The sequence below is a fragment of the Lytechinus pictus genome, unplaced genomic scaffold (assembly GCF_037042905.1).
Source record: "Lytechinus pictus isolate F3 Inbred unplaced genomic scaffold, Lp3.0 scaffold_45, whole genome shotgun sequence".
Lineage (NCBI taxonomy): Eukaryota > Metazoa > Echinodermata > Echinoidea > Temnopleuroida > Toxopneustidae > Lytechinus > Lytechinus pictus.
This window is the reverse complement of record NW_026974165.1, coordinates 112869-132856: the sequence shown is the minus strand read 5'-3', so window position 1 is coordinate 132856 and position 19988 is coordinate 112869. Positions and strand designations below refer to the sequence as shown.

At 40.8% G+C, this 19988-nt stretch overlaps 27 non-coding genes across 27 annotated transcripts; all 27 read right to left on the bottom strand.

Annotated features, from left to right (window-relative positions):
- Positions 1 to 61: 61 nt before the first annotated feature.
- On the bottom strand, positions 62 to 180 carry LOC135158310 (5S ribosomal RNA). Its single transcript, XR_010297084.1, has one exon. It is a non-coding gene; the product is annotated as a 5S ribosomal RNA (ribosomal RNA).
- A 467-nt stretch (positions 181 to 647) lies between these two features.
- Positions 648 to 766, bottom strand: LOC135158309 (5S ribosomal RNA). The gene has a single exon (XR_010297083.1). It is a non-coding gene; the product is annotated as a 5S ribosomal RNA (ribosomal RNA).
- Positions 767 to 1233: 467 nt separating this feature from the next.
- On the bottom strand, positions 1234 to 1352 carry LOC135158308 (5S ribosomal RNA). The gene has a single exon (XR_010297082.1). It is a non-coding gene; the product is annotated as a 5S ribosomal RNA (ribosomal RNA).
- A 467-nt stretch (positions 1353 to 1819) lies between these two features.
- Positions 1820 to 1938, bottom strand: LOC135158307 (5S ribosomal RNA). Its single transcript, XR_010297081.1, has one exon. It is a non-coding gene; the product is annotated as a 5S ribosomal RNA (ribosomal RNA).
- Positions 1939 to 2405: 467 nt separating this feature from the next.
- Positions 2406 to 2524, bottom strand: LOC135158306 (5S ribosomal RNA). The gene has a single exon (XR_010297080.1). It is a non-coding gene; the product is annotated as a 5S ribosomal RNA (ribosomal RNA).
- A 467-nt stretch (positions 2525 to 2991) lies between these two features.
- Positions 2992 to 3110, bottom strand: LOC135158305 (5S ribosomal RNA). Its single transcript, XR_010297079.1, has one exon. It is a non-coding gene; the product is annotated as a 5S ribosomal RNA (ribosomal RNA).
- Positions 3111 to 3577: 467 nt separating this feature from the next.
- On the bottom strand, positions 3578 to 3696 carry LOC135158304 (5S ribosomal RNA). The gene has a single exon (XR_010297078.1). It is a non-coding gene; the product is annotated as a 5S ribosomal RNA (ribosomal RNA).
- Positions 3697 to 4163: 467 nt separating this feature from the next.
- Positions 4164 to 4282, bottom strand: LOC135158303 (5S ribosomal RNA). Its single transcript, XR_010297077.1, has one exon. It is a non-coding gene; the product is annotated as a 5S ribosomal RNA (ribosomal RNA).
- Positions 4283 to 4749: 467 nt separating this feature from the next.
- Positions 4750 to 4868, bottom strand: LOC135158301 (5S ribosomal RNA). The gene has a single exon (XR_010297075.1). It is a non-coding gene; the product is annotated as a 5S ribosomal RNA (ribosomal RNA).
- A 467-nt stretch (positions 4869 to 5335) lies between these two features.
- LOC135158300 (5S ribosomal RNA) lies at positions 5336 to 5454 on the bottom strand. The gene has a single exon (XR_010297074.1). It is a non-coding gene; the product is annotated as a 5S ribosomal RNA (ribosomal RNA).
- Positions 5455 to 5921: 467 nt separating this feature from the next.
- LOC135158299 (5S ribosomal RNA) lies at positions 5922 to 6040 on the bottom strand. Its single transcript, XR_010297073.1, has one exon. It is a non-coding gene; the product is annotated as a 5S ribosomal RNA (ribosomal RNA).
- A 467-nt stretch (positions 6041 to 6507) lies between these two features.
- LOC135158298 (5S ribosomal RNA) lies at positions 6508 to 6626 on the bottom strand. The gene has a single exon (XR_010297072.1). It is a non-coding gene; the product is annotated as a 5S ribosomal RNA (ribosomal RNA).
- A 467-nt stretch (positions 6627 to 7093) lies between these two features.
- On the bottom strand, positions 7094 to 7212 carry LOC135158297 (5S ribosomal RNA). The gene has a single exon (XR_010297071.1). It is a non-coding gene; the product is annotated as a 5S ribosomal RNA (ribosomal RNA).
- Positions 7213 to 7679: 467 nt separating this feature from the next.
- LOC135158296 (5S ribosomal RNA) lies at positions 7680 to 7798 on the bottom strand. The gene has a single exon (XR_010297070.1). It is a non-coding gene; the product is annotated as a 5S ribosomal RNA (ribosomal RNA).
- Positions 7799 to 8265: 467 nt separating this feature from the next.
- Positions 8266 to 8384, bottom strand: LOC135158295 (5S ribosomal RNA). The gene has a single exon (XR_010297069.1). It is a non-coding gene; the product is annotated as a 5S ribosomal RNA (ribosomal RNA).
- A 467-nt stretch (positions 8385 to 8851) lies between these two features.
- LOC135158294 (5S ribosomal RNA) lies at positions 8852 to 8970 on the bottom strand. The gene has a single exon (XR_010297068.1). It is a non-coding gene; the product is annotated as a 5S ribosomal RNA (ribosomal RNA).
- A 467-nt stretch (positions 8971 to 9437) lies between these two features.
- On the bottom strand, positions 9438 to 9556 carry LOC135158293 (5S ribosomal RNA). Its single transcript, XR_010297067.1, has one exon. It is a non-coding gene; the product is annotated as a 5S ribosomal RNA (ribosomal RNA).
- Positions 9557 to 10023: 467 nt separating this feature from the next.
- On the bottom strand, positions 10024 to 10142 carry LOC135158292 (5S ribosomal RNA). The gene has a single exon (XR_010297066.1). It is a non-coding gene; the product is annotated as a 5S ribosomal RNA (ribosomal RNA).
- A 467-nt stretch (positions 10143 to 10609) lies between these two features.
- On the bottom strand, positions 10610 to 10728 carry LOC135158290 (5S ribosomal RNA). Its single transcript, XR_010297064.1, has one exon. It is a non-coding gene; the product is annotated as a 5S ribosomal RNA (ribosomal RNA).
- A 467-nt stretch (positions 10729 to 11195) lies between these two features.
- LOC135158289 (5S ribosomal RNA) lies at positions 11196 to 11314 on the bottom strand. Its single transcript, XR_010297063.1, has one exon. It is a non-coding gene; the product is annotated as a 5S ribosomal RNA (ribosomal RNA).
- Positions 11315 to 16043: 4729 nt separating this feature from the next.
- Positions 16044 to 16162, bottom strand: LOC135158288 (5S ribosomal RNA). The gene has a single exon (XR_010297062.1). It is a non-coding gene; the product is annotated as a 5S ribosomal RNA (ribosomal RNA).
- A 467-nt stretch (positions 16163 to 16629) lies between these two features.
- LOC135158287 (5S ribosomal RNA) lies at positions 16630 to 16748 on the bottom strand. The gene has a single exon (XR_010297061.1). It is a non-coding gene; the product is annotated as a 5S ribosomal RNA (ribosomal RNA).
- A 467-nt stretch (positions 16749 to 17215) lies between these two features.
- LOC135158286 (5S ribosomal RNA) lies at positions 17216 to 17334 on the bottom strand. Its single transcript, XR_010297060.1, has one exon. It is a non-coding gene; the product is annotated as a 5S ribosomal RNA (ribosomal RNA).
- A 467-nt stretch (positions 17335 to 17801) lies between these two features.
- LOC135158285 (5S ribosomal RNA) lies at positions 17802 to 17920 on the bottom strand. The gene has a single exon (XR_010297059.1). It is a non-coding gene; the product is annotated as a 5S ribosomal RNA (ribosomal RNA).
- Positions 17921 to 18387: 467 nt separating this feature from the next.
- LOC135158284 (5S ribosomal RNA) lies at positions 18388 to 18506 on the bottom strand. Its single transcript, XR_010297058.1, has one exon. It is a non-coding gene; the product is annotated as a 5S ribosomal RNA (ribosomal RNA).
- Positions 18507 to 18973: 467 nt separating this feature from the next.
- On the bottom strand, positions 18974 to 19092 carry LOC135158283 (5S ribosomal RNA). The gene has a single exon (XR_010297057.1). It is a non-coding gene; the product is annotated as a 5S ribosomal RNA (ribosomal RNA).
- A 467-nt stretch (positions 19093 to 19559) lies between these two features.
- LOC135158282 (5S ribosomal RNA) lies at positions 19560 to 19678 on the bottom strand. Its single transcript, XR_010297056.1, has one exon. It is a non-coding gene; the product is annotated as a 5S ribosomal RNA (ribosomal RNA).
- Positions 19679 to 19988: the final 310 nt, after the last annotated feature.

Genomic DNA, 19988 nt, shown 5'->3' with positions numbered 1-19988 from the left:
AACAAATACCAACGACTTAAAATGTAAAAATGAATAAAGGGGCATTTCATGAAGCAAAAAATGCCTACAACACCCGGTATTCCCAGGCGGTCTCCCATCCAAGTACTAACCGAGCCCTATGCTGCTTGACTTCGGTGATCGGACGAGAACCGGTATATTCAGCATGGTATGGTCGTAGGCTCTTGCTCCATCAAAGTCAAGCTATTTGAAGGGATACTATGACGTCATCATCTATTTAATCCCTGTCAGTAATAATATTGGTTTCTTGATGTCTTCAGTCATTCCACCGATCTTTCATTGGGTTTGTTTCAGTTTCCATCGGATGCCTACCTACGAGAATTTTGAGATATTGTCGTGTTTTTTTTCTTGGATGCGCACCTGTGTGTGACGCAACAATTCACATGATGGTGTAGGCCTTGAACTGCGCGCCTCGTCTCTTGGAGACCCTGTGCTTGCAAACAAACGACTTTCCTCATTGCCTTGAATGTCGGACATCAAGCGAAAAGTTTATTCCTGCTCTATTAAAAAGGGTGACGAAGGAGACGAAAAAGACAACAAAAAGAGACAAAAGTGATACTATAAGGAAAACAAATACCAACGACTTAAAATGTAAAAATGAATAAAGGGGCATTTCATGAAGCAAAAAATGCCTACAACACCCGGTATTCCCAGGCGGTCTCCCATCCAAGTACTAACCGAGCCCTATGCTGCTTGACTTCGGTGATCGGACGAGAACCGGTATATTCAGCATGGTATGGTCGTAGGCTCTTGCTCCATCAAAGTCAAGCTATTTGAAGGGATACTATGACGTCATCATCTATTTAATCCCTGTCAGTAATAATATTGGTTTCTTGATGTCTTCAGTCATTCCACCGATCTTTCATTGGGTTTGTTTCAGTTTCCATCGGATGCCTACCTACGAGAATTTTGAGATATTGTCGTGTTTTTTTTCTTGGATGCGCACCTGTGTGTGACGCAACAATTCACATGATGGTGTAGGCCTTGAACTGCGCGCCTCGTCTCTTGGAGACCCTGTGCTTGCAAACAAACGACTTTCCTCATTGCCTTGAATGTCGGACATCAAGCGAAAAGTTTATTCCTGCTCTATTAAAAAGGGTGACGAAGGAGACGAAAAAGACAACAAAAAGAGACAAAAGTGATACTATAAGGAAAACAAATACCAACGACTTAAAATGTAAAAATGAATAAAGGGGCATTTCATGAAGCAAAAAATGCCTACAACACCCGGTATTCCCAGGCGGTCTCCCATCCAAGTACTAACCGAGCCCTATGCTGCTTGACTTCGGTGATCGGACGAGAACCGGTATATTCAGCATGGTATGGTCGTAGGCTCTTGCTCCATCAAAGTCAAGCTATTTGAAGGGATACTATGACGTCATCATCTATTTAATCCCTGTCAGTAATAATATTGGTTTCTTGATGTCTTCAGTCATTCCACCGATCTTTCATTGGGTTTGTTTCAGTTTCCATCGGATGCCTACCTACGAGAATTTTGAGATATTGTCGTGTTTTTTTTCTTGGATGCGCACCTGTGTGTGACGCAACAATTCACATGATGGTGTAGGCCTTGAACTGCGCGCCTCGTCTCTTGGAGACCCTGTGCTTGCAAACAAACGACTTTCCTCATTGCCTTGAATGTCGGACATCAAGCGAAAAGTTTATTCCTGCTCTATTAAAAAGGGTGACGAAGGAGACGAAAAAGACAACAAAAAGAGACAAAAGTGATACTATAAGGAAAACAAATACCAACGACTTAAAATGTAAAAATGAATAAAGGGGCATTTCATGAAGCAAAAAATGCCTACAACACCCGGTATTCCCAGGCGGTCTCCCATCCAAGTACTAACCGAGCCCTATGCTGCTTGACTTCGGTGATCGGACGAGAACCGGTATATTCAGCATGGTATGGTCGTAGGCTCTTGCTCCATCAAAGTCAAGCTATTTGAAGGGATACTATGACGTCATCATCTATTTAATCCCTGTCAGTAATAATATTGGTTTCTTGATGTCTTCAGTCGTTCCACCGATCTTTCATTGGGTTTGTTTCAGTTTCCATCGGATGCCTACCTACGAGAATTTTGAGATATTGTCGTGTTTTTTTTCTTGGATGCGCACCTGTGTGTGACGCAACAATTCACATGATGGTGTAGGCCTTGAACTGCGCGCCTCGTCTCTTGGAGACCCTGTGCTTGCAAACAAACGACTTTCCTCATTGCCTTGAATGTCGGACATCAAGCGAAAAGTTTATTCCTGCTCTATTAAAAAGGGTGACGAAGGAGACGAAAAAGACAACAAAAAGAGACAAAAGTGATACTATAAGGAAAACAAATACCAACGACTTAAAATGTAAAAATGAATAAAGGGGCATTTCATGAAGCAAAAAATGCCTACAACACCCGGTATTCCCAGGCGGTCTCCCATCCAAGTACTAACCGAGCCCTATGCTGCTTGACTTCGGTGATCGGACGAGAACCGGTATATTCAGCATGGTATGGTCGTAGGCTCTTGCTCCATCAAAGTCAAGCTATTTGAAGGGATACTATGACGTCATCATCTATTTAATCCCTGTCAGTAATAATATTGGTTTCTTGATGTCTTCAGTCATTCCACCGATCTTTCATTGGGTTTGTTTCAGTTTCCATCGGATGCCTACCTACGAGAATTTTGAGATATTGTCGTGTTTTTTTTCTTGGATGCGCACCTGTGTGTGACGCAACAATTCACATGATGGTGTAGGCCTTGAACTGCGCGCCTCGTCTCTTGGAGACCCTGTGCTTGCAAACAAACGACTTTCCTCATTGCCTTGAATGTCGGACATCAAGCGAAAAGTTTATTCCTGCTCTATTAAAAAGGGTGACGAAGGAGACGAAAAAGACAACAAAAAGAGACAAAAGTGATACTATAAGGAAAACAAATACCAACGACTTAAAATGTAAAAATGAATAAAGGGGCATTTCATGAAGCAAAAAATGCCTACAACACCCGGTATTCCCAGGCGGTCTCCCATCCAAGTACTAACCGAGCCCTATGCTGCTTGACTTCGGTGATCGGACGAGAACCGGTATATTCAGCATGGTATGGTCGTAGGCTCTTGCTCCATCAAAGTCAAGCTATTTGAAGGGATACTATGACGTCATCATCTATTTAATCCCTGTCAGTAATAATATTGGTTTCTTGATGTCTTCAGTCATTCCACCGATCTTTCATTGGGTTTGTTTCAGTTTCCATCGGATGCCTACCTACGAGAATTTTGAGATATTGTCGTGTTTTTTTTCTTGGATGCGCACCTGTGTGTGACGCAACAATTCACATGATGGTGTAGGCCTTGAACTGCGCGCCTCGTCTCTTGGAGACCCTGTGCTTGCAAACAAACGACTTTCCTCATTGCCTTGAATGTCGGACATCAAGCGAAAAGTTTATTCCTGCTCTATTAAAAAGGGTGACGAAGGAGACGAAAAAGACAACAAAAAGAGACAAAAGTGATACTATAAGGAAAACAAATACCAACGACTTAAAATGTAAAAATGAATAAAGGGGCATTTCATGAAGCAAAAAATGCCTACAACACCCGGTATTCCCAGGCGGTCTCCCATCCAAGTACTAACCGAGCCCTATGCTGCTTGACTTCGGTGATCGGACGAGAACCGGTATATTCAGCATGGTATGGTCGTAGGCTCTTGCTCCATCAAAGTCAAGCTATTTGAAGGGATACTATGACGTCATCATCTATTTAATCCCTGTCAGTAATAATATTGGTTTCTTGATGTCTTCAGTCATTCCACCGATCTTTCATTGGGTTTGTTTCAGTTTCCATCGGATGCCTACCTACGAGAATTTTGAGATATTGTCGTGTTTTTTTTCTTGGATGCGCACCTGTGTGTGACGCAACAATTCACATGATGGTGTAGGCCTTGAACTGCGCGCCTCGTCTCTTGGAGACCCTGTGCTTGCAAACAAACGACTTTCCTCATTGCCTTGAATGTCGGACATCAAGCGAAAAGTTTATTCCTGCTCTATTAAAAAGGGTGACGAAGGAGACGAAAAAGACAACAAAAAGAGACAAAAGTGATACTATAAGGAAAACAAATACCAACGACTTAAAATGTAAAAATGAATAAAGGGGCATTTCATGAAGCAAAAAATGCCTACAACACCCGGTATTCCCAGGCGGTCTCCCATCCAAGTACTAACCGAGCCCTATGCTGCTTGACTTCGGTGATCGGACGAGAACCGGTATATTCAGCATGGTATGGTCGTAGGCTCTTGCTCCATCAAAGTCAAGCTATTTGAAGGGATACTATGACGTCATCATCTATTTAATCCCTGTCAGTAATAATATTGGTTTCTTGATGTCTTCAGTCGTTCCACCGATCTTTCATTGGGTTTGTTTCAGTTTCCATCGGATGCCTACCTACGAGAATTTTGAGATATTGTCGTGTTTTTTTTCTTGGATGCGCACCTGTGTGTGACGCAACAATTCACATGATGGTGTAGGCCTTGAACTGCGCGCCTCGTCTCTTGGAGACCCTGTGCTTGCAAACAAACGACTTTCCTCATTGCCTTGAATGTCGGACATCAAGCGAAAAGTTTATTCCTGCTCTATTAAAAAGGGTGACGAAGGAGACGAAAAAGACAACAAAAAGAGACAAAAGTGATACTATAAGGAAAACAAATACCAACGACTTAAAATGTAAAAATGAATAAAGGGGCATTTCATGAAGCAAAAAATGCCTACAACACCCGGTATTCCCAGGCGGTCTCCCATCCAAGTACTAACCGAGCCCTATGCTGCTTGACTTCGGTGATCGGACGAGAACCGGTATATTCAGCATGGTATGGTCGTAGGCTCTTGCTCCATCAAAGTCAAGCTATTTGAAGGGATACTATGACGTCATCATCTATTTAATCCCTGTCAGTAATAATATTGGTTTCTTGATGTCTTCAGTCATTCCACCGATCTTTCATTGGGTTTGTTTCAGTTTCCATCGGATGCCTACCTACGAGAATTTTGAGATATTGTCGTGTTTTTTTTCTTGGATGCGCACCTGTGTGTGACGCAACAATTCACATGATGGTGTAGGCCTTGAACTGCGCGCCTCGTCTCTTGGAGACCCTGTGCTTGCAAACAAACGACTTTCCTCATTGCCTTGAATGTCGGACATCAAGCGAAAAGTTTATTCCTGCTCTATTAAAAAGGGTGACGAAGGAGACGAAAAAGACAACAAAAAGAGACAAAAGTGATACTATAAGGAAAACAAATACCAACGACTTAAAATGTAAAAATGAATAAAGGGGCATTTCATGAAGCAAAAAATGCCTACAACACCCGGTATTCCCAGGCGGTCTCCCATCCAAGTACTAACCGAGCCCTATGCTGCTTGACTTCGGTGATCGGACGAGAACCGGTATATTCAGCATGGTATGGTCGTAGGCTCTTGCTCCATCAAAGTCAAGCTATTTGAAGGGATACTATGACGTCATCATCTATTTAATCCCTGTCAGTAATAATATTGGTTTCTTGATGTCTTCAGTCATTCCACCGATCTTTCATTGGGTTTGTTTCAGTTTCCATCGGATGCCTACCTACGAGAATTTTGAGATATTGTCGTGTTTTTTTTCTTGGATGCGCACCTGTGTGTGACGCAACAATTCACATGATGGTGTAGGCCTTGAACTGCGCGCCTCGTCTCTTGGAGACCCTGTGCTTGCAAACAAACGACTTTCCTCATTGCCTTGAATGTCGGACATCAAGCGAAAAGTTTATTCCTGCTCTATTAAAAAGGGTGACGAAGGAGACGAAAAAGACAACAAAAAGAGACAAAAGTGATACTATAAGGAAAACAAATACCAACGACTTAAAATGTAAAAATGAATAAAGGGGCATTTCATGAAGCAAAAAATGCCTACAACACCCGGTATTCCCAGGCGGTCTCCCATCCAAGTACTAACCGAGCCCTATGCTGCTTGACTTCGGTGATCGGACGAGAACCGGTATATTCAGCATGGTATGGTCGTAGGCTCTTGCTCCATCAAAGTCAAGCTATTTGAAGGGATACTATGACGTCATCATCTATTTAATCCCTGTCAGTAATAATATTGGTTTCTTGATGTCTTCAGTCATTCCACCGATCTTTCATTGGGTTTGTTTCAGTTTCCATCGGATGCCTACCTACGAGAATTTTGAGATATTGTCGTGTTTTTTTTCTTGGATGCGCACCTGTGTGTGACGCAACAATTCACATGATGGTGTAGGCCTTGAACTGCGCGCCTCGTCTCTTGGAGACCCTGTGCTTGCAAACAAACGACTTTCCTCATTGCCTTGAATGTCGGACATCAAGCGAAAAGTTTATTCCTGCTCTATTAAAAAGGGTGACGAAGGAGACGAAAAAGACAACAAAAAGAGACAAAAGTGATACTATAAGGAAAACAAATACCAACGACTTAAAATGTAAAAATGAATAAAGGGGCATTTCATGAAGCAAAAAATGCCTACAACACCCGGTATTCCCAGGCGGTCTCCCATCCAAGTACTAACCGAGCCCTATGCTGCTTGACTTCGGTGATCGGACGAGAACCGGTATATTCAGCATGGTATGGTCGTAGGCTCTTGCTCCATCAAAGTCAAGCTATTTGAAGGGATACTATGACGTCATCATCTATTTAATCCCTGTCAGTAATAATATTGGTTTCTTGATGTCTTCAGTCATTCCACCGATCTTTCATTGGGTTTGTTTCAGTTTCCATCGGATGCCTACCTACGAGAATTTTGAGATATTGTCGTGTTTTTTTTCTTGGATGCGCACCTGTGTGTGACGCAACAATTCACATGATGGTGTAGGCCTTGAACTGCGCGCCTCGTCTCTTGGAGACCCTGTGCTTGCAAACAAACGACTTTCCTCATTGCCTTGAATGTCGGACATCAAGCGAAAAGTTTATTCCTGCTCTATTAAAAAGGGTGACGAAGGAGACGAAAAAGACAACAAAAAGAGACAAAAGTGATACTATAAGGAAAACAAATACCAACGACTTAAAATGTAAAAATGAATAAAGGGGCATTTCATGAAGCAAAAAATGCCTACAACACCCGGTATTCCCAGGCGGTCTCCCATCCAAGTACTAACCGAGCCCTATGCTGCTTGACTTCGGTGATCGGACGAGAACCGGTATATTCAGCATGGTATGGTCGTAGGCTCTTGCTCCATCAAAGTCAAGCTATTTGAAGGGATACTATGACGTCATCATCTATTTAATCCCTGTCAGTAATAATATTGGTTTCTTGATGTCTTCAGTCATTCCACCGATCTTTCATTGGGTTTGTTTCAGTTTCCATCGGATGCCTACCTACGAGAATTTTGAGATATTGTCGTGTTTTTTTTCTTGGATGCGCACCTGTGTGTGACGCAACAATTCACATGATGGTGTAGGCCTTGAACTGCGCGCCTCGTCTCTTGGAGACCCTGTGCTTGCAAACAAACGACTTTCCTCATTGCCTTGAATGTCGGACATCAAGCGAAAAGTTTATTCCTGCTCTATTAAAAAGGGTGACGAAGGAGACGAAAAAGACAACAAAAAGAGACAAAAGTGATACTATAAGGAAAACAAATACCAACGACTTAAAATGTAAAAATGAATAAAGGGGCATTTCATGAAGCAAAAAATGCCTACAACACCCGGTATTCCCAGGCGGTCTCCCATCCAAGTACTAACCGAGCCCTATGCTGCTTGACTTCGGTGATCGGACGAGAACCGGTATATTCAGCATGGTATGGTCGTAGGCTCTTGCTCCATCAAAGTCAAGCTATTTGAAGGGATACTATGACGTCATCATCTATTTAATCCCTGTCAGTAATAATATTGGTTTCTTGATGTCTTCAGTCATTCCACCGATCTTTCATTGGGTTTGTTTCAGTTTCCATCGGATGCCTACCTACGAGAATTTTGAGATATTGTCGTGTTTTTTTTCTTGGATGCGCACCTGTGTGTGACGCAACAATTCACATGATGGTGTAGGCCTTGAACTGCGCGCCTCGTCTCTTGGAGACCCTGTGCTTGCAAACAAACGACTTTCCTCATTGCCTTGAATGTCGGACATCAAGCGAAAAGTTTATTCCTGCTCTATTAAAAAGGGTGACGAAGGAGACGAAAAAGACAACAAAAAGAGACAAAAGTGATACTATAAGGAAAACAAATACCAACGACTTAAAATGTAAAAATGAATAAAGGGGCATTTCATGAAGCAAAAAATGCCTACAACACCCGGTATTCCCAGGCGGTCTCCCATCCAAGTACTAACCGAGCCCTATGCTGCTTGACTTCGGTGATCGGACGAGAACCGGTATATTCAGCATGGTATGGTCGTAGGCTCTTGCTCCATCAAAGTCAAGCTATTTGAAGGGATACTATGACGTCATCATCTATTTAATCCCTGTCAGTAATAATATTGGTTTCTTGATGTCTTCAGTCATTCCACCGATCTTTCATTGGGTTTGTTTCAGTTTCCATCGGATGCCTACCTACGAGAATTTTGAGATATTGTCGTGTTTTTTTTCTTGGATGCGCACCTGTGTGTGACGCAACAATTCACATGATGGTGTAGGCCTTGAACTGCGCGCCTCGTCTCTTGGAGACCCTGTGCTTGCAAACAAACGACTTTCCTCATTGCCTTGAATGTCGGACATCAAGCGAAAAGTTTATTCCTGCTCTATTAAAAAGGGTGACGAAGGAGACGAAAAAGACAACAAAAAGAGACAAAAGTGATACTATAAGGAAAACAAATACCAACGACTTAAAATGTAAAAATGAATAAAGGGGCATTTCATGAAGCAAAAAATGCCTACAACACCCGGTATTCCCAGGCGGTCTCCCATCCAAGTACTAACCGAGCCCTATGCTGCTTGACTTCGGTGATCGGACGAGAACCGGTATATTCAGCATGGTATGGTCGTAGGCTCTTGCTCCATCAAAGTCAAGCTATTTGAAGGGATACTATGACGTCATCATCTATTTAATCCCTGTCAGTAATAATATTGGTTTCTTGATGTCTTCAGTCATTCCACCGATCTTTCATTGGGTTTGTTTCAGTTTCCATCGGATGCCTACCTACGAGAATTTTGAGATATTGTCGTGTTTTTTTTCTTGGATGCGCACCTGTGTGTGACGCAACAATTCACATGATGGTGTAGGCCTTGAACTGCGCGCCTCGTCTCTTGGAGACCCTGTGCTTGCAAACAAACGACTTTCCTCATTGCCTTGAATGTCGGACATCAAGCGAAAAGTTTATTCCTGCTCTATTAAAAAGGGTGACGAAGGAGACGAAAAAGACAACAAAAAGAGACAAAAGTGATACTATAAGGAAAACAAATACCAACGACTTAAAATGTAAAAATGAATAAAGGGGCATTTCATGAAGCAAAAAATGCCTACAACACCCGGTATTCCCAGGCGGTCTCCCATCCAAGTACTAACCGAGCCCTATGCTGCTTGACTTCGGTGATCGGACGAGAACCGGTATATTCAGCATGGTATGGTCGTAGGCTCTTGCTCCATCAAAGTCAAGCTATTTGAAGGGATACTATGACGTCATCATCTATTTAATCCCTGTCAGTAATAATATTGGTTTCTTGATGTCTTCAGTCATTCCACCGATCTTTCATTGGGTTTGTTTCAGTTTCCATCGGATGCCTACCTACGAGAATTTTGAGATATTGTCGTGTTTTTTTTCTTGGATGCGCACCTGTGTGTGACGCAACAATTCACATGATGGTGTAGGCCTTGAACTGCGCGCCTCGTCTCTTGGAGACCCTGTGCTTGCAAACAAACGACTTTCCTCATTGCCTTGAATGTCGGACATCAAGCGAAAAGTTTATTCCTGCTCTATTAAAAAGGGTGACGAAGGAGACGAAAAAGACAACAAAAAGAGACAAAAGTGATACTATAAGGAAAACAAATACCAACGACTTAAAATGTAAAAATGAATAAAGGGGCATTTCATGAAGCAAAAAATGCCTACAACACCCGGTATTCCCAGGCGGTCTCCCATCCAAGTACTAACCGAGCCCTATGCTGCTTGACTTCGGTGATCGGACGAGAACCGGTATATTCAGCATGGTATGGTCGTAGGCTCTTGCTCCATCAAAGTCAAGCTATTTGAAGGGATACTATGACGTCATCATCTATTTAATCCCTGTCAGTAATAATATTGGTTTCTTGATGTCTTCAGTCATTCCACCGATCTTTCATTGGGTTTGTTTCAGTTTCCATCGGATGCCTACCTACGAGAATTTTGAGATATTGTCGTGTTTTTTTTCTTGGATGCGCACCTGTGTGTGACGCAACAATTCACATGATGGTGTAGGCCTTGAACTGCGCGCCTCGTCTCTTGGAGACCCTGTGCTTGCAAACAAACGACTTTCCTCATTGCCTTGAATGTCGGACATCAAGCGAAAAGTTTATTCCTGCTCTATTAAAAAGGGTGACGAAGGAGACGAAAAAGACAACAAAAAGAGACAAAAGTGATACTATAAGGAAAACAAATACCAACGACTTAAAATGTAAAAATGAATAAAGGGGCATTTCATGAAGCAAAAAATGCCTACAACACCCGGTATTCCCAGGCGGTCTCCCATCCAAGTACTAACCGAGCCCTATGCTGCTTGACTTCGGTGATCGGACGAGAACCGGTATATTCAGCATGGTATGGTCGTAGGCTCTTGCTCCATCAAAGTCAAGCTATTTGAAGGGATACTATGACGTCATCATCTATTTAATCCCTGTCAGTAATAATATTGGTTTCTTGATGTCTTCAGTCATTCCACCGATCTTTCATTGGGTTTGTTTCAGTTTCCATCGGATGCCTACCTACGAGAATTTTGAGATATTGTCGTGTTTTTTTTCTTGGATGCGCACCTGTGTGTGACGCAACAATTCACATGATGGTGTAGGCCTTGAACTGCGCGCCTCGTCTCTTGGAGACCCTGTGCTTGCAAACAAACGACTTTCCTCATTGCCTTGAATGTCGGACATCAAGCGAAAAGTTTATTCCTGCTCTATTAAAAAGGGTGACGAAGGAGACGAAAAAGACAACAAAAAGAGACAAAAGTGATACTATAAGGAAAACAAATACCAACGACTTAAAATGTAAAAATGAATAAAGGGGCATTTCATGAAGCAAAAAATGCCTACAACACCCGGTATTCCCAGGCGGTCTCCCATCCAAGTACTAACCGAGCCCTATGCTGCTTGACTTCGGTGATCGGACGAGAACCGGTATATTCAGCATGGTATGGTCGTAGGCTCTTGCTCCATCAAAGTCAAGCTATTTGAAGGGATACTATGACGTCATCATCTATTTAATCCCTGTCAGTAATAATATTGGTTTCTTGATGTCTTCAGTCATTCCACCGATCTTTCATTGGGTTTGTTTCAGTTTCCATCGGATGCCTACCTACGAGAATTTTGAGATATTGTCGTGTTTTTTTTCTTGGATGCGCACCTGTGTGTGACGCAACAATTCACATGATGGTGTAGGCCTTGAACTGCGCGCCTCGTCTCTTGGAGACCCTGTGCTTGCAAACAAACGACTTTCCTCATTGCCTTGAATGTCGGACATCAAGCGAAAAGTTTATTCCTGCTCTATTAAAAAGGGTGACGAAGGAGACGAAAAAGACAACAAAAAGAGACAAAAGTGATACTATAAGGAAAACAAATACCAACGACTTAAAATGTAAAAATGAATAAAGGGGCATTTCATGAAGCAAAAAATGCCTACAACACCCGGTATTCCCAGGCGGTCTCCCATCCAAGTACTAACCGAGCCCTATGGTGGGTCATTCTCAAAAAAATGTTACAATTCACAAAAAACGTGTCTCGACTATTTTATGGCCGCTAGCTTCACAACCCTGAGCATTTTCTACAAAAATTTCATCAAGAAAATTACAATAATAGACTAGCTCCACAAAGCATATGCGACCAGTGACTAGTAAAGCTCTAATTTTATTACAAAAGCCTTTTATTATTATTTTTTTTAGAATCGACACTGTCTCGGGTCAGTTTTAGATTTTACTATCATTCTCTTTCCTAAGTAGTCTGTATTTCTTACCTACATTAATGTCTGGTGAGGGCAGCTTGGTGTAAACATCTGACATACTGCGCTTATCCTAGTATTTGATGTTCCCTTTGTGATTAATTTCACTTTTAACTTTGTCCCTAATTCATTTTAACCTCCGTAACGAATACTGCCACAAGTTTTTTCTCCCTTTCAAACTGAATCATATTATGTGATAATGTGTCTGCAAGTAGAGTGATATTCATTAATAAATAATTGATAGGGAATTATCATATATGTTTCCTGCATTACACGAAAATAAAGGACTATTCTTAAAAAATGAAATGTATGACTAAACAGATTTAACATCCGTAACGCACCTTAAGAAAATATGCACTTTGGCAGTTCTGTTAAGGATTCAGTATTATATAGGATAAGAGACACCTTTCATAATAAATACAACTTTTAAAGGCAGGGCTGCTAAATAAGGACTACGTTGGACCATAAAGCATAAAGACATTAACTTCCGTAACGCATTAACTTCCGTAACATTTTTTCTTGAATTTGCTACAAATTTGTGCTATACTGAATCACTCCGGATCATACAGATATAAATCATATAAGGTATCCTCCACCTACTTACCCATAAAAATAATAGCTATTCATCCATGTCAAATTATTATTACACACCTTATTTTTAACATCCCTTTGAAAAGAGGGAAAATTGCCAGCGAAAACAATTTCCCGAGAATTATATATGATATTTAATGCTTTTGGAATTTTTAATAATTCAAACTACAAATTTTGAATATTGGCATCTCCTTTAGAACTTAAAATGTATAACTTCCTTTGCTATATAAAGTGCATTAACTTCCGTAACAATTACTGTTACGGAAGTTAATACGCTTCTCTGCTGTACTTTGCTGAGATTGATAGTACGATTCTCGTTTCAGAATAGGTGACATGACTTTGTCTAATGCTGAAGTCGGCAGAAATGGTGTAGAGAAAGGGAAAGAGAAAAATTAAGCTTTCATGGACAGGGAAAGAGAAAGAAAAACTGTTTGCAATGACTCATGAGGAGGATTAATGTATCACCGATCAAAAATGTGAGCGCAAAGCGCGAGCTAAAACTTGTGTATAGTTTAACCTGAAAACTTGAAATTCTATAGCATTTTTGTAAAAATGATCAGGGTGTTATCTGAATAAACTATTAATGCTAGTACAAAGTGCTAGCTGATTTTTTTTTCGTATTCTGACTGAAAGCTTGACATTCTAAACACTCTTTATACCAATCACAAGGATGGGTATCTTAATTGAAGCGACTGTAATTTTTTTTATTTTTTGATCTAAAAACAAAAATTTTTGGACGTTTTAATTTGAGAACAAGATATATATATCCAATAAACAATTATTGCAAATCATAAAAAGGATGGGTGTCTTGCTAAGGAAATGATGCGCAGCGAATGCGAAGCGCAAGCTGAAAATATGTGTCATTCCAATATGAAAACCTGACATTTTAAGCACGCTTTCAAATAAAGAGGACATAAATTGAATAAAAAAATATTGTATGCAATAGAATGCAAAAGAACAAGTGGGGATTACATGTATGTACACCATCAATCAACTCTTAATATTCATGAAGATATGCATAGACCAAACTGTTTCTCCAAAATAATGCAAATCTTTAAAATGGCATAACTTCGTTATTCTGTGATTATTGTAATCATAATTGCAGTATTTTGTTTGTCTGATTATTATTTGTTCAGATCATATTTTTCAGCCTGGATGACACCCTTAATGCGCATGAAAAGCGCTGAAATAATCGATATAGGCCTACTGACATGAAAATATGGAAAGGGGTATTTCAAACACTCACGGTTTGTTGGATTTATGAATGAAATACGTATTTCGATAATTAAACATTTTGGCTATTCAACATTTTTTTAAATCACGAACAGGATGCATAATTGCGTATCTCGATGAAACAAAATAATGAAAAAAAAATCGAGATTAGATCATATAGATTCCGTTAATAATTTATGTATTTGTGAATTTTTAGCCTCTTGTTTCATTCACCTTTTTTATTATTTTTTCCCCCATGTCCTTTTTTATATATTTTTTTCTTCTTTTTTCTATCTTTTTTGGCTATTGGCAAGCGGCGGGATTCCTTGTAACCCAGAGAACTCATCCTGGTTACTAGACTGCGATTGTTATTGTTTTTTGCCAGAAACTTTAAAGATGAACTGCAATTCTGTGGCCCGGTTATTCGGTTTTCTCATTCCAACTGTGAACAAGAACGACAATAAAATTACAGTTTCCGTTTCCTGTAATGTTTTTCACATTTTTTTTTCTTTTTTGAGGGGATGGCAAATTAGGCTATGCGTTCCACATTTATCTTTATTTAAAAAAAAGGTTATACGAATACCTATATATGGATTTTCATTAGCTAACAAATACTACAATTTGTAACTCGATTTAACTTCCGTAACGAGGATTGACAATGGTAAATGCCACTCGAGGATTTGATGGTAAAGTATCTTGGGATTCCCAGAATTGGTCATGCATTGCTTAAGATCTTGCTTAGGATTACTTAGGGCCAGAAACTTTTAAGATGAACTACAATTCTGTGGCCCGGTTATTCGGTTTTCTCATTCCAACTGTGAACAAGTACGACAACAAAAATGACAGTTGTCCGTTTCCTGTTCTGTTTTTAACATTTTTTTATTTGGGGGGGGGGGGGGAGTGGGAAAATTAAGCAATGCGTTCCACATTCATCTTCAATAAAGAAATAAAAAATGTTATACCAATACCTTAATATGGATGTTCCTAAGCTAACAAAATAAATATTGCAATTTGTAATTTGATTTTAACTTCCGTAACGAATGTTGACAAGGTTTAATGCCATCGAGAGGATTTAATGGTAAACTATCTTTGGATTCCCAGCATTGGTCATGCATTACTTAGGATTTAAGGTTATGGATGAAAGTTATTTTAGGGTTGCCTCATTCAAATTATGAACATTAAACTGAACGAAAGATGTGCGATGATTTTTATGGTACTTTTTGCTCAATGTTATTTGGTAAAATCCTGCTTCTGAAAAACAATATTGAATATTTTTTCTATCTTGCAAACATTTTGGCTTCAGTAAATAAAATTATTGATACCACACTAAAACTAAATGGTGTGCATTTCTATTTCAATCATTTCAAAAGTGATTTAATTGAGTAACATAAGTGAGCAATGCTAACGATTAACCTCCGTAACGTTGATATACAGTGCTTGAGTTAATCCGGTCAGTACTTCAAATTGACGCAACAGCGACTTGCCCCTTTTCTGTTGCCACTTTCTCATACATGGTACTTTCACAACATGTATCTTTCAACCCATTCTGTAGACTTCATTTTTACGATTTTTTCCCCCATCAATTGTAGCATTTTTCTGAGAATGACCCTGCTGCTTGACTTCGGTGATCGGACGAGAACCGGTATATTCAGCATGGTATGGTCGTAGGCTCTTGCTCCATCAAAGTCAAGCTATTTGAAGGGATACTATGACGTCATCATCTATTTAATCCCTGTCAGTAATAATATTGGTTTCTTGATGTCTTCAGTCATTCCACCGATCTTTCATTGGGTTTGTTTCAGTTTCCATCGGATGCCTACCTACGAGAATTTTGAGATATTGTCGTGTTTTTTTTCTTGGATGCGCACCTGTGTGTGACGCAACAATTCACATGATGGTGTAGGCCTTGAACTGCGCGCCTCGTCTCTTGGAGACCCTGTGCTTGCAAACAAACGACTTTCCTCATTGCCTTGAATGTCGGACATCAAGCGAAAAGTTTATTCCTGCTCTATTAAAAAGGGTGACGAAGGAGACGAAAAAGACAACAAAAAGAGACAAAAGTGATACTATAAGGAAAACAAATACCAACGACTTAAAATGTAAAAATGAATAAAGGGGCATTTCATGAAGCAAAAAATGCCTACAACACCCGGTATTCCCAGGCGGTCTCCCATCCAAGTACTAACCGAGCCCTATGCTGCTTGACTTCGGTGATCGGACGAGAACCGGTATATTCAGCATGGTATGGTCGTAGGCTCTTGCTCCATCAAAGTCAAGCTATTTGAAGGGATACTATGACGTCATCATCTATTTAATCCCTGTCAGTAATAATATTGGTTTCTTGATGTCTTCAGTCATTCCACCGATCTTTCATTGGGTTTGTTTCAGTTTCCATCGGATGCCTACCTACGAGAATTTTGAGATATTGTCGTGTTTTTTTTCTTGGATGCGCACCTGTGTGTGACGCAACAATTCACATGATGGTGTAGGCCTTGAACTGCGCGCCTCGTCTCTTGGAGACCCTGTGCTTGCAAACAAACGACTTTCCTCATTGCCTTGAATGTCGGACATCAAGCGAAAAGTTTATTCCTGCTCTATTAAAAAGGGTGACGAAGGAGACGAAAAAGACAACAAAAAGAGACAAAAGTGATACTATAAGGAAAACAAATACCAACGACTTAAAATGTAAAAATGAATAAAGGGGCATTTCATGAAGCAAAAAATGCCTACAACACCCGGTATTCCCAGGCGGTCTCCCATCCAAGTACTAACCGAGCCCTATGCTGCTTGACTTCGGTGATCGGACGAGAACCGGTATATTCAGCATGGTATGGTCGTAGGCTCTTGCTCCATCAAAGTCAAGCTATTTGAAGGGATACTATGACGTCATCATCTATTTAATCCCTGTCAGTAATAATATTGGTTTCTTGATGTCTTCAGTCATTCCACCGATCTTTCATTGGGTTTGTTTCAGTTTCCATCGGATGCCTACCTACGAGAATTTTGAGATATTGTCGTGTTTTTTTTCTTGGATGCGCACCTGTGTGTGACGCAACAATTCACATGATGGTGTAGGCCTTGAACTGCGCGCCTCGTCTCTTGGAGACCCTGTGCTTGCAAACAAACGACTTTCCTCATTGCCTTGAATGTCGGACATCAAGCGAAAAGTTTATTCCTGCTCTATTAAAAAGGGTGACGAAGGAGACGAAAAAGACAACAAAAAGAGACAAAAGTGATACTATAAGGAAAACAAATACCAACGACTTAAAATGTAAAAATGAATAAAGGGGCATTTCATGAAGCAAAAAATGCCTACAACACCCGGTATTCCCAGGCGGTCTCCCATCCAAGTACTAACCGAGCCCTATGCTGCTTGACTTCGGTGATCGGACGAGAACCGGTATATTCAGCATGGTATGGTCGTAGGCTCTTGCTCCATCAAAGTCAAGCTATTTGAAGGGATACTATGACGTCATCATCTATTTAATCCCTGTCAGTAATAATATTGGTTTCTTGATGTCTTCAGTCATTCCACCGATCTTTCATTGGGTTTGTTTCAGTTTCCATCGGATGCCTACCTACGAGAATTTTGAGATATTGTCGTGTTTTTTTTCTTGGATGCGCACCTGTGTGTGACGCAACAATTCACATGATGGTGTAGGCCTTGAACTGCGCGCCTCGTCTCTTGGAGACCCTGTGCTTGCAAACAAACGACTTTCCTCATTGCCTTGAATGTCGGACATCAAGCGAAAAGTTTATTCCTGCTCTATTAAAAAGGGTGACGAAGGAGACGAAAAAGACAACAAAAAGAGACAAAAGTGATACTATAAGGAAAACAAATACCAACGACTTAAAATGTAAAAATGAATAAAGGGGCATTTCATGAAGCAAAAAATGCCTACAACACCCGGTATTCCCAGGCGGTCTCCCATCCAAGTACTAACCGAGCCCTATGCTGCTTGACTTCGGTGATCGGACGAGAACCGGTATATTCAGCATGGTATGGTCGTAGGCTCTTGCTCCATCAAAGTCAAGCTATTTGAAGGGATACTATGACGTCATCATCTATTTAATCCCTGTCAGTAATAATATTGGTTTCTTGATGTCTTCAGTCATTCCACCGATCTTTCATTGGGTTTGTTTCAGTTTCCATCGGATGCCTACCTACGAGAATTTTGAGATATTGTCGTGTTTTTTTTCTTGGATGCGCACCTGTGTGTGACGCAACAATTCACATGATGGTGTAGGCCTTGAACTGCGCGCCTCGTCTCTTGGAGACCCTGTGCTTGCAAACAAACGACTTTCCTCATTGCCTTGAATGTCGGACATCAAGCGAAAAGTTTATTCCTGCTCTATTAAAAAGGGTGACGAAGGAGACGAAAAAGACAACAAAAAGAGACAAAAGTGATACTATAAGGAAAACAAATACCAACGACTTAAAATGTAAAAATGAATAAAGGGGCATTTCATGAAGCAAAAAATGCCTACAACACCCGGTATTCCCAGGCGGTCTCCCATCCAAGTACTAACCGAGCCCTATGCTGCTTGACTTCGGTGATCGGACGAGAACCGGTATATTCAGCATGGTATGGTCGTAGGCTCTTGCTCCATCAAAGTCAAGCTATTTGAAGGGATACTATGACGTCATCATCTATTTAATCCCTGTCAGTAATAATATTGGTTTCTTGATGTCTTCAGTCATTCCACCGATCTTTCATTGGGTTTGTTTCAGTTTCCATCGGATGCCTACCTACGAGAATTTTGAGATATTGTCGTGTTTTTTTTCTTGGATGCGCACCTGTGTGTGACGCAACAATTCACATGATGGTGTAGGCCTTGAACTGCGCGCCTCGTCTCTTGGAGACCCTGTGCTTGCAAACAAACGACTTTCCTCATTGCCTTGAATGTCGGACATCAAGCGAAAAGTTTATTCCTGCTCTATTAAAAAGGGTGACGAAGGAGACGAAAAAGACAACAAAAAGAGACAAAAGTGATACTATAAGGAAAACAAATACCAACGACTTAAAATGTAAAAATGAATAAAGGGGCATTTCATGAAGCAAAAAATGCCTACAACACCCGGTATTCCCAGGCGGTCTCCCATCCAAGTACTAACCGAGCCCTATGCTGCTTGACTTCGGTGATCGGACGAGAACCGGTATATTCAGCATGGTATGGTCGTAGGCTCTTGCTCCATCAAAGTCAAGCTATTTGAAGGGATACTATGACGTCATCATCTATTTAATCCCTGTCAGTAATAATATTGGTTTCTTGATGTCTTCAGTCATTCCACCGATCTTTCATTGGGTTTGTTTCAGTTTCCATCGGATGCCTACCTACGAGAATTTTGAGATATTGTCGTGTTTTTTTTCTTGGATGCGCACCTGTGTGTGACGCAACAATTCACATGATGGTGTAGGCCTTGAACTGCGCGCCTCGTCTCTTGGAGACCCTGTGCTTGCAAACAAACGACTTTCCTCATTGCCTTGAATGTCGGACATCAAGCGAAAAGTTTATTCCTGCTCTATTAAAAAGGGTGACGAAGGAGACGAAAAAGACAACAAAAAGAGACAAAAGTGATACTATAAGGAAAACAAATACCAACGACTTAAAATGTAAAAATGAATAAAGGGGCATTTCATGAAGCAAAAAATGCCTACAACACCCGGTATTCCCAGGCGGTCTCCCATCCAAGTACTAACCGAGCCCTATGCTGCTTGACTTCGGTGATCGGACGAGAACCGGTATATTCAGCATGGTATGGTCGTAGGCTCTTGCTCCATCAAAGTCAAGCTATTTGAAGGGATACTATGACGTCATCATCTATTTAATCCCTGTCAGTAATAATATTGGTTTCTTGATGTCTTCAGTCATTCCACCGATCTTTCATTGGGTTTGTTTCAGTTTCCATCGGATGCCTACCTACGAGAATTTTGAGATATTGTCGTGTTTTTTTTCTTGGATGCGCACCTGTGTGTGACGCAACAATTCACATGATGGTGTAGGCCTTGAACTGCGCGCCTCGTCTCTTGGAGACCCTGTGCTTGCAAACAAACGACTTTCCTCATTGCCTTGAATGTCG